Genomic DNA, 12,882 nt, shown 5'->3' with positions numbered 1-12,882 from the left:
ATATATATTATCCCTGGGGATAGGGGAGAAAGAATACTTCCCACGTATTCCCTGCGTGTCGTAGAAGGCGACTAAAAGGGAAGGGAGCGGGGGGCTGGAAATCCTCCCCTCTCGTTTTTTTTTTTCCAAAAGAAGGAGCAGAGAAGGGGGTCAGGTGAGGATACTCCCTCAAAGGCCCAGTCCTTTGTTCTTAACGCTACCTCGCTATCGCGGGAAATGGCGAATAGTATGAAAAAAAAGAAAAAAAAAATATATACATATATATATATATATATATATATATATATATATATATATATATATATATATATATATATATATATATATATATATATATATATATATAAATATATATATATATATATATATATATATATCAAAAAAACCTACGATCAACTTTACAAAACAAACAAGAAATTCAGAAGTTTGGCTACATTGAATTTCATAATTTCGAATATTTTTATGAGAGAGAGAGAGAGAGAGAGAGAGAGAGAGAGAGAGAGAGAGAGAGAGAGAGAGAGACAGAGAGAGAGAGAGAGGAAAAAGGAAGGTAATAAATTCACAGCACACAGGAAATCTGCTCAGCGTGGTTATCTCACATGTTTTCACTAACATCGAGAGTTAAGTAGTACAAATGCCATTTCAAAATGCTTGGAACACTTCAATTTGTTCTTGTATGAATACATACAACTGAATCAAGTCAGTGTTTTATAAGGTTCAAACTACTAATGATATTAGAATAACATGCAAATTTATGATGGACGACTGAAAATGGGCCATGATAGCTAGTCTATAATCATTTATCGTTGTCCATGATACAGTCTGGGCCCAGCCCGAGCTGTAGGGGATAGAAGACCTCCAAGATAACACTAGCCAAACTCTAAGAACATTTAACATCATAAGAACATTATCCAGTTGTCTTTTACTTATCAGGAAATACATTTGTATGCAACTCTTAGCTGATAAGAGATGTTTGATCTCTTATCACCCAGAACTCACCACGAGGAGGTGGTTGCATGTCGAGTTCCATAATTTTTTCCCGTTTTAAATAAATATTCTAATTTCCTCTAAAATAAAGGTCTATCACGCTTTAAGCTATGTAAAGATAATAATTTCCTCTAAAACAAAGTTCTTTCCCATTATATTACAAGTAAAATTTCCTCTAAAACAAAGTTCTTATTGTGAGGTAGATAGTTGAGGAAGGGCACCTCATTTCCTGCCCTTCCTCTGGTTCCGTTGGCCCCCTCCTCTGGTACGCCTCCGGCGGACTGACCTCATCACCTTCTTCAGCTCACCAATAATAAGTGGCAGAGCTGGTCTCTCTGAGGGGTCGCTGTGGGTCGCTGTTTGGTAAAGATCCTGGAGGCTTTCCCGCACACCCTGCTTCCTGACCAGGATGGACACGTGCCTCATTAGATGCCCAAAAGAGAAGACGTCACTGGCTGGGGAGACCGGCTTGCGCTCCCTGACCTCAGGGGCCAACCACAGGTCAGGAACATTGTACTCAACGCAGCTTCCCTTCTTAACGCTCAAGCCGAAGTCGATGATGTGAAACTCTGGCTTGTCACCCATCGTCACGGTCACATTCTCGACCTTGACGTCATTATGGACAATGTTTTTCTTATGGATCTCCATCAGCCGACGAGCGACCATGATGGCGGACTCGACCAGTTCCTCGTCCGACCGACATGTTCTCATGAACTTATCATAAGGCTGGCCAGTGTGGCTTAAGATGATCAGTGGGGGATTGCGGCACACTGCTCGAAGGAGAGGGGCTCCTCCAGCCCCAGCCAGTCTCCTGTGAATGTCGGCTTCATCCATAAGACTTTTCGAACTCACTCCGTCGAGAAGGGTTTTGATGACGCAACACGATCCACGGAACAACACCGTTTCAATTTTGGCGTTGCCTCCCCGACCCACCTCTCTCATGACCACCAGGTCATTTACATCCTTCTGGGTTAACTTTACAACTGGAACGCTCATTTTGATTCCGGCCTGAGGTGCACTTACCAAATTTTCTTCTTGCCGGAGAGTGTGAGAGGAGATGTTGTCGGTACGGAGTCCCATCCTCAAATGATTACACTTCTCTCTCCGCCGGCCTTATATACCCCTAGGTTATGTGACGTCACATAACCAGATCTATCCAGATTAAATCCCATACAAATCCGGATATGTAGACGGATTCATTTAGTTTTGTTGCGAACATTATTTGATGAAATCTAGAGGTGTCGAAGAAATATTCAAGATGGCCAATGGTGTTGAGAGTGTAGTGAAGATGGCTAGAGATGTTGAAGGATCTAAATAGTTTCGAAATACCAATACTTTTTGAATCAATAAATCATTATAAATACTAATAAGACAAAAAACACTTTGACGAAAATTTAGCCATTTTCAAGCATCGAAATAAAAGGATATGAGGTAAAGGGCTTTTGGGAAATCCTTGTTGAATAGTACACAGTTACTTTCTGAGAATACGCACACACACACACACACACACACACACACACACACACACACCTAGAGAACATAGCATAAAATTAGGACAATATTGTTCAAATATATTCAGATAAGTGATTTTAAAGTTTATATAAGAGTGGTTGATGAATGGAATAAGAAGAATGAGGTCATGGTTAAGGCAGACACCATACATAAATCTTACAAGTTGTATAATAGTACGGAATGTTCTGGATATTTGGCCTCGCGAGTGTAGAACTCTCTCCTCACACAGTAAAAATAGGTCATTACACACTCACAGATTCAGAGGTTATCATGTTGAAGGAGAGGTGAAAACTGAGGATTCAAATCAAAGGACAATAAGAAGCGTCATGATGAGATGGGAGAGGGAATTGGTAAATAGACAAATATAGTTTAATCTAAAACATGAACGGTAAATCACTTCGGCTGAAGAAAGACAAGTGGAAAATATAGAAAATGAAAGACCAAAGAGAAGAATTTAGGAAATCTGGGATAACATCTAATGTGAGGAAACACGATTTCACCAAATGAGCTTTAGTTAACGCTTCTGGCACAGTGTAAGTATATATATATATATATATATATATATATATATATATATATATATATATATATATATATATATATATATATATATACTTATGTGTGTGTGTGTGCGTCTGTGTACGGATAAACTTCAATGCTGGCCAGGGTGTACTGGTGATGCCTTTGACCTAAAATGTACGTTCACGCCCTTAGGCTTATCATGATCTTCACTACAACCTCATCTTCATATGACCTTATCTTGACTAAGCTGGTTTCAAGGAAGGCTTTAGATTTTTCCCGCTCACACAAACAACGTACTTACACGGGGCCCCACGAGGCAAATAGATGATTACACACACCTACACACCACCACCACCACTAATGATACACAGAGAACTAGCCTTTTCGGTCGGCTTTGGATCCGCCCTTGAACGTAGTTTGGAGGATTTGGGGGATCAGATCAATGAGGTTAAGTTCACTACAACCTCATATTCACTAAAGTGTATCTTCATTACTAGCTTATTCTCACTAAATTATATCTTCGCTATACCCTCTTCTTCACTACACCGTTATTTTTACCATACCATCATCATCGCACTCCCTGATGTTCACTAAAAATAGTTCTTATCTTCACTACATAATCATTTTGAATAAACTTTACTCTTTGATATCCCTCATCTCTACTACATTCGTATCTTCACTACAACCTATCTTGACAATATCCTTATCATCACTATACTTTTCCTCACTACACTCTCATCTTAACATCATCCTTCTGTTTACCGAACTTAGTTCAAAGTCTGACTTGAACGTAGCTTTGGAAAGTTTGTGTTCCTCATTGTGTTACCTCCTTATTATCATTGTAAAGGCAATTGTCACCACTCCCTAACTAAACCCTCATCGTCACTACACTCTCAACATTATCATTACTTCTTGATGTTCAATACAAAATTTCAACATATGTATTTGTCTTCACTACAGAATAATTTTCATTGCACCTTAATCTTCATTACTCCTTGTTTCCGCTACATCCGTATCTTCCATTCATTCTTATATCTTATATTAGTTACATCTTTACAATATCTTTATATCTTCTCTGTTCCGTCTTTTGGAAAATTGAAAGTGAGAGTAAAGGATTTCCGGCCTTCTGTTCCCTACCCTTTAAGTTGCCTTGTACGCCACGCAGGGAATACGTGGCAAGTATTCTTTCTTCCCTATCCCCAGGGATAACAGCATCTGGTGTTCCCAGACGGTCACCCATCCAAGTACTAACCAGACCCAACGTTGCTTAACTTCCCTGATCGGACGATATATATATATATATATATATATATATATATATATATATATATATATATATATATATATGTATATATATATATATATATATATATATATATACATATATATACAAGACTGAAAAACAATGAATTTCCCAAATAAAAAATGGAGGCGCCGGGGTTTGAACCCGGGTCCTCTCGCATGCCAAGCGAGCGCTCTACCACTGAGCTACGCCCCCAAGAACATATTTTGGGACTTAGTATTATATAAAGCACTGAGATTACCACGGCAAAATACTGTTTGACCGACCGTTGCCGACTAGCCGGCAAAATAACCACAGGGTAAATCTCCATGTTGCTGTCGTGTTTTCCTCTCAATTTTCCACGAATTGAGTTTTACTTTTTTATCTTCGTTGCAATAGACTGGAACTAAGCAATAGACTGGAACTAAGCAATAGACTGGAACTAAGCTGACCTGGTATGAGGTCAGAGCCCTCATTATCATCCCTGCTAACTACCGGAAGCAGATTAAGTCGTTCCACAACCGATGTCTGGCCCATGTTAACTCTGATGTGCCCAGCAGTTGGAGGAGGATCGCCAGAAGCTTCTGGAAGATTTCAAGGACGTCTTGATGGACCTGACCCTTTCAGATAAGGTCGAAAACCCCAATTTATTGTGAAGATCTTCACTATAACGTTGAACGAACATACTGAATGTTGCACACATGTGATGCGGACAAAATGAAAAAAGAAAAAGACAAAAATTATGTCTGGTGTGGGTCTCGAACCCACGACCTTGAGTGTGTGAGACTCACGCTCTACCACTGAGCTAACCAGACAATAGAAAAAAACGTCTGTTTCTTCAATTTGAATTAATGAAAATCTTTGCGAGGCAGCGTTTAGAAAAGAGAGATGTCTTTGACGAAATTTACTTGTTTGGCTCCTTCTTATGTCCCTCATTATCGAAAGTAAACATACTGAAGGATATATATATATATATATATATATATATATATATATATATATATATATATATGGAAAGCTGTGTAGGTATGTATATTTGCGTGTGTGGACGTATGTATATACATGTGTATGGGGGGGGGTTGGGCCATTTCTTTCGTCTGTTTCCTTGCGCTACCTCGCAAACGCGGGAGACAGCGACAAAGTATAATAAAAATATGTATTACATTACATATTATTCTTGCTTTTATGTACTTGTATTTCATATGATGTGGATGGTATTATACATTCAGCCTTACCATCATTCTCAGTAAGAGAGATGACTTTGCAGTTTGTTTAGTATCACATACTTTGTTTTGTAAATTGGATTGTATCGTAGATAGATACTTTATCATCTAATGTAATCAAGATATTCTTTGGTTTAGGTATTGTGTATAATCAAGATATGTAAGTTGAAACGATTTATATTTTTATTGTTAATTATCCCTGGGGATAGGGGATTAAGAATACTTCCCACGTATTCCCTGCGTGTCGTAGAAGGCGACTAAAAGGGGAGGGAGCGGGGGGCTGGAAATCCTCCCCTCTCGTTTTTTTTTTTTTAATTTTCCAAAAGAAGGAATAGAGAATTGGGCCAGGTGAGGGTATTCCCTCAAAGGCCCAGTCCTCTGTTCTTAATGCTACCTCGCTAACGCGGGAAATGGCGAATAGTTTAAAAGAAAAAGAAAATATATATATATATATATATATTGGAAAGGATCACAATTTTGCGCGTAATCAAGTATATTCCTATGAGTCCACGGGGAAAATAAACACGATAAGTTCCCAAGTGCAGATTCGTGTAAAACTCACATCCTCAGGGGAGACACAAGAGAGAAATATAACAGTCAGTTGACATACAACGAAGAGACGTAGCTAGTACGCCATTTGGTAAACATGTGATTGTCCGAGACAGACAACAAGCGTATCATAAACTAATTATGTGGACAAGATGAATTCCTTACAAATTTTATCAACACTAAATTTATGCAATTTGTATAGACAATCACTTATATCAAGATTATAATTCTTTGTGCATTTAATGATAGAAGATTCAATGATATTTCTCGTGGTACTGGAGTTAGAGATTATAATGCCATCTCAGTTATTAACTCTAACTCCAGTACCACGAGAAATATCACTGAATCTTCTATTATTAAATACACAAAGAATTATAAACCTTAAGGAAACATGCAACATGGCGGTCAAACTATGAGATGCACAAATGAAGTTTATGAATGGAATATCAGTGAGACGAACTAGTTGATGAATGATGAATGAAAGTGTAATAAAGTCATGATGAATGAATGAAAGTGTAATAAAGTCATGATGAATGAATGAAAGTGTAATAAAGTCATGATGAATGAATGAAAGTGTAATAAAGTCACAGTTTAAAAGGACAAAATATGAATGGCAGCCTGGGAAGAGTGGCCCAGGTAAATGGAAGGGTTGAAAAGTTCGCGTTATGTGACGAATTTTGATAGATTTTGCAAGTTTCCTTTCCTATAATGGAACGTAAAAGTTTGTGCTTAGTTCTAGAGACAGAGTTCATAGGTTTATGTTTTAATGATGAACATCAAAGGATACAATTAATTTAACTGACTTTAAAAATGTTCAATTAAATGAAGCATTACATACACAAGCTGCTTTTTGGCGGAGTTAAAAATTCGCATTTTTTTGCTAATTCTAAAGTAGGTGTTAAATTGACGGACTTAAAAGTTCGAGTTTCAGCTTTAAACCTTGTGTTTGTATGACGTATGTTAGAGTACTTGTTAATATAATGCAAGTGGAAGGTTTACGTTTAAAAGATGGTGTTTAAATGCTAATTAATGAATGACAGTTAAATGGATAGATTTTAAGTTCGCGTTTACGTGGGACACTTTAAGGTTAAGGTTCGTACGTACCAGTTTGACCAGATGGCGGTAGTGTGTAGACACAGCCATACCAGGTCGTATTTATCATCATTAAAGTCACCTTCCTTACTTACTTATGGCGGCGATGAAATTCACTGGTTCTTGATTCTGCACCAATTAACCTATCAGATAATGGTACAATGTTTGCCTGGTGTTGCATATATCACGTCTGTTGTTGAAACACAAGAATGCCAGGTGACTTTGGGAGTGGATGATAATGTAAAGATCAATATAAATGTGGGAAATCTTGAACCGCCATCACCAGACACAACACATGTTTGGATCTGGCGGGGGGAGGGACTTGCCTGTGACGTCACGATGCCCCGCCTCCAGCCTGGCGCCGCTCTGTGTGTGTGTGTGTGTGTGTGTGTGTGTGTGTTTACTATTTGTGCATTATGGGAGAGAGTTATACACTCGTGTTGTCCCGTCTCTTAACCTTATAAGTATATACTATACATTTGCTCCTGGAATTTGTTCAGTTTAGTAAGTTAGAGAGAACTTCCAAATTTATTTTCTCCTGGCAGGATGGCCGGGTGGTTTAAGGCGCTGCTTTCAAATCATTGTCCGGTCTTCCGGGCCTGGGTTCGAGTCTCACTCCTGATAAACATTTATCTTTCTTTTTTCCATAAAACAAGACTAACCCAGAGACAGCAGGAACCAACAGAGCAAGGTTGGTTGGGACACAAGATATACACTAATCCCTGGGATCCTTCCATCCAATGGTAAATGAAAAACATACAATTGGAAAAACTTATTTTTTCCTGAAAACATGTTGACTTATATTCATGTAATGGTTACGAAAACTAAACAATATACACCAACATGAGTATAGGTTCAAAATACTGTTACAAGGACAGATCAAGACAAAATCATGGTTCGTGGAGTTTAATTCTTTTAACTCAGTGTAACACCGGTATGTGGTATATTTAGACCATATTGTCTTGTTATATTAGGAAGACGCAACTGTATTGAATGTTTTACCGCCATTATCATTACAGTACAGTATCATTTATCATAATTACATTATTACTATTACTATTATCACTATCATCATCATTATTATCATCATTATCATTATTATCATTATTATCATTATTATTATCATTATTGTCATTATTATCATTAGTATTATTATCATTATTATTATTATTATCATTATTATTATTATTATCATTATTATTATTATAATCATTATTATTATCATCACTATTATTGGCATTATCATTATCATTATGTATCATTATTATCATCATCATCATTATTATTATTATTATCAATATTATTATCATTAGTATCATTATTATCATTATTATAATCATTATGATTATTATTATCATTATTATTATTATTATTATTATTATTATTATTATTATTATTATCATTATAATGATTATTATTATCATCATCATTATTATTATTATTATCAATATTATTATCATTAGTATCATTGTTATCATTATTATAATCATTATGATTATTATTATCATTAAGTATAATATATCTGCTACTGAAGGATACAATATGCTGGTTATCAAGTGGGAAGTTAGATATGGTATGGATTGTCATTTAACTTGTAGGTTAGTAGGGAGTGTGTTGTGTACCTAACGTGTGTTGTTGGGCATTATAATCGTCCGATAAAGATAATGATTAAATCTTATTTCCTGATCTTATCAGTTTTCAAACCAGATATATGAAATATCTTTCGCTGACCATATTTTTATCTAGAGTTTAGTATGTACATGTGTGGTCATAAGATTTAGGTGACTAAGTATTGGAATTCACTGGCAGGTGTGGTACACATTATCACCGAGCCTGAGTCTCAAAGATCAAGGTCATGGGTTCGAATCTCCAACATTCAGTGAGTACCTGGCTGGCGCGGGTGCCACAAGGCTGGGTCAAGTGTAGTGTAAGTGTGGTCTAGGGATGGTGTGTGTACCACTTGTAGATGATGGGCCGCATCATGACCTGCCGGTTATAACATCTTGACCAAGATCTTCTCCACCTGCTGCTGCTACACTTGCAACTCTCCTTTTCTAAGACCGTTTTTATGCTTCATGTAACTTTGTCTTTTTTAAATCATTCTAAAGCTATAGTTACAAAATTATTTTTACTATGTAGTTTGTGTGAAGATATACTCTGAAAGCACATCGCTCTCGTCTTCCAGGCATTGCCCATCTGATACAATAACTGGTGGCCAGTGACAGTTGATATAGAGTGATTGAGGCCAACGTGACCACGTGGGGCTTGTGACTGGTTGAAGCTTGCGTGACCACGTGGGGCTTGTGACTGGTTGAAGCCAGCGTGACCAAGTGGGGTTGTGACTGGTTGAGGCTACCGTGACCACGTGGGGCTTGTGACTGGTTGAAGCCAGCGTGACCAAGTGGGGTTGTGACTGGTTGAGGCTACCGTGACCACGTGGGGCTTGTGACTGGTTGTGGGCAGCATGACCACGTGGGGCTTGTGACTGGTTGTGGGCAGCATGATCACATTGGGCTTGTGACTGGTTGTGGGCAGCATGACCACGTGGGGCTTGTGACTGGTTGAGGCCAGGGTGACCACGTGGGGCTTGTGACTGGTTGTGGGCAGCATGACCACGTGGGGCTTGTGACTGGTTGAGGGCAGCGTTACCACGTGGGGCTGTGACTGCTTGAGACCAGCGTGACCATTGGGGGTTGTGACTGGTTGAGGGCAGCGTGACCACGTGGGGCTGTGACTGGTTGAGGCCAGGGTGACCACGTGGGGCTTGTGACTGATTGAGGCCAACGTGACCACGTGGGACTTGTGACCGGTAGAGGCTAGCGTGACCACGTGGGGTTGTGGCTGATTCAGGCCAGCGTGACCACGTGGGGATTGTGACTGGTTGAGGACAGCGTGACCACGTGGGGCTTGTGACTAGTTGAAGCCAGGGTGACCACGTGAGGTTGTGACTGGTTGAGGCCAGCCTGACCACGTGGGGCTTGTGACTGGTTGAGGCCAGTGTCACCACGTGGGGTTGTGACTGGTTGAGGCCGGTGTCACCACGTGGGGCTTGTGACTAGTTGAAGCCAGGGTGGCCACGTGGGGTTGTGACTGGTTGAGGCCAGCCTGACCGCGTGGGGCTTGTGACTGGTTGAGGCCAGTATCACCACGTGGAGTTGTGACTGGTTGAGGCCAGTGTCACCACGTGGGGCTTGTGACTAGTTGAAGCCAGGGTGACCACGTGGGGTTGTGACTGGTTGAGGCCAGCCTGACCACTGGGGCTTGTGACTGGTTGAGGCCAGTATCACCACGTGGGGTTGTGACTGGTTGAGGCCAGTGCCACCACGTGGGGTTGTGATTGGTTGATGCTACCGTGACCACGTGGGGCTGTGACTGGTTGAAGCCAGCGTGACCACGTGGGCTTGTGACTGGTTGAGGCCAGTATCACCACGTGGGGTTGTGACTGGTTGAGGCCAGTGTCACCACGTGGGGTTGTGACTGGTTGAGGCCAGTATCACCACGTGGGGTTGTGATTGGTTGAGGACAGCGTGACCGCGTGGGGTTGTGACTGGTTGAGGCCAGCGTGACCACGTGGAGTTGTGACTGGGGTGTTGATGTGTTGTGGTCGTCGTCCACAAGGTCGTTATCTTAGTATTTCAGGAACGGAGGAAGATCCACAGTGGACGTTTTACAAACACAGTGTTGAATCATCACAACTTGTACCGAATCTGATTGAAATCAATGAATGAAATATGTCAAATATTGAAAAAATAAGACAAAAAAAAAGTGATGTTTATTAATTCTTTAATTTTTCTTACGATCATGTGAAATAATTGCCAGATACCCAGTGCAGTGCTGACCCAGCGACCATACTTGACGGTTTTATTGTAGTACGATCCATTTTGGGGATGCCAGAGCCCAGGAAACTTCTCATATTCATCAAGTTAGGTTATCATTTCTCTCTGTCCCACTCCGTGATAAAGATAAAACACATCGGATAACCAGAACAGCGCGAACACCCGTCCTGACTGACCACCAACGAGCTACTGAAACCTTTTGAGCGCCAAAGTTGCTGACCCAAATTCTATATGGCGCTAGATTCTCTCCCGAAAAGCGCTAAAAAAGCGTTAAACTTGCTAAGATGACGGCGAAAAAAATGCTCTTCGAATTATTTCTGCTCTTTGACGTGCCAAATGATTAATGACAGATACGACTGACTGCTTTAACACTAAAATACTCACCATTATCCCAGATCTGCTAATTACCAATCCACAGTCTCTTCGTCCTCGGTGACCTGGGGTTGTGGTGGTCTATGTGAGGGTCCAGGTTGTGGTTGTGATAACTTGTATCTTTTCAATAACCCAGTGTTTTTCAGTACTTCCTCAGGCAGTTCATAATCATAACAAGAGTTTCCATTTCATCTTAGTCCATACTTGATAGTTAGTATTGCATTTAAGCTTTTGATAATCAATATCGAGGCTTTCACTTCACGATGTTCATATAACTAAAGATTTCCTCCTGTTGCATCCTTGTACGAGGCTGTTTCAGTCCAGAGTGCTAGGGCGCCTGTGTTCTGCTTCCACAATACATGATGAAGCTTCCTCAACTGGAACTCAATGCGTGTAAGAATTTCTTCGTTATCAGTAGATATCTTTGCTAATTCCAGTATTCCAGGCTTTATGGGTTGCAGATATTCACTTGTACTCAGTGATGACATTGACTGTGACACTTGGACTTTGTCTGGCAAACGTTGACGAAGCTGTCTCACCAACTCCACTACAAGCTGTATGTATCTTCCTCGGATATCCTTTTCATCAGGAAGCTTACATTTTGCCATCTCCTTTTCAAACTCGTTCCCCAAGGACGCACGTGGGTCTAAGTAGGTCTCTACTGAACCTTTTTCCCTTAATTTCTGCCTGGGATGAGAACCTCGGAACTTATGGAATCAATAAGTTGAATAAGGTCACTTAGCAGTTTGCTTGGATCCTGTACCTCCGCTTCAAGTTTCTCATTTACACACTGAATTTCGCCAAGAATATGCTTCAGGAATATCAGGAAGGCATAGTTTTTCTTGTCACAAAACATAACATATAGATTCTGAGATGTGTAACACCTTTCATCATATCTTGCCATTTCAAAGTGAGTCATAAGTTCAACCCACTGCTGCAGTATTATGACAATTGCTGATTCAGTTGACAGCCATCGAGTCTGGCTTAGCTGTATAAGTTTCACTGGAACTTGACCATCACTGGCAGAGTGGGAAAACCAATTATAGGTTTCTCTGATAATAAAATCCAGGTTCCTAGGGAGACACTCTGCTGCAGCATGAGACAACTAGCTGTAGAGAATGACACACACTTGATCAGGATCAGATGAGGAACTTCTAACTTGAGTGTATCATACACTCCACTGTTAACATCTGTCATCACAGAAGCATTGTCGGTGCTAATTGCGACAAGGTTTTGTAACTCCAACCCATTATTTTTCAAGGACTTCTTGATGGCATCACATATCCCATTAGCATTACAGTCAGTCAGATCAACAAGGTCCAAGAATGTCATTACAATCTTATTCTTACTTTCAGAGTAGAACTGGACAGCGATACCCAATAGTTTCGTTACCGTTATGTCATTACTTTCATCAGTTTAGAAGCTAAACTTCTGATTGTCTATATCACTTTTTAAGTCACTGTTAAAATGCGGGGCAATCACATTGCGCACAGCTACACTACACTTC

At 40.0% G+C, this 12,882-nt stretch overlaps 2 non-coding genes across 2 annotated transcripts; both read right to left on the bottom strand.

Moving 5' to 3' along the window:
• Nucleotides 1-4,447: 4,447 nt before the first annotated feature.
• Nucleotides 4,448-4,519, bottom strand: TRNAA-GGC (transfer RNA alanine (anticodon GGC)). Its single transcript has one exon. It is a non-coding gene; the product is annotated as a tRNA-Ala (tRNA).
• Nucleotides 4,520-5,046: 527 nt separating this feature from the next.
• On the bottom strand, nucleotides 5,047-5,118 carry TRNAV-CAC (transfer RNA valine (anticodon CAC)). The gene has a single exon. It is a non-coding gene; the product is annotated as a tRNA-Val (tRNA).
• Nucleotides 5,119-12,882: the final 7,764 nt, after the last annotated feature.

The sequence above is a fragment of the Panulirus ornatus genome, chromosome 42 (genome assembly GCF_036320965.1).
Source record: "Panulirus ornatus isolate Po-2019 chromosome 42, ASM3632096v1, whole genome shotgun sequence".
Lineage (NCBI taxonomy): Eukaryota > Metazoa > Arthropoda > Malacostraca > Decapoda > Palinuridae > Panulirus > Panulirus ornatus.
This window is presented reverse-complemented; position numbering and strand designations above follow the sequence as displayed.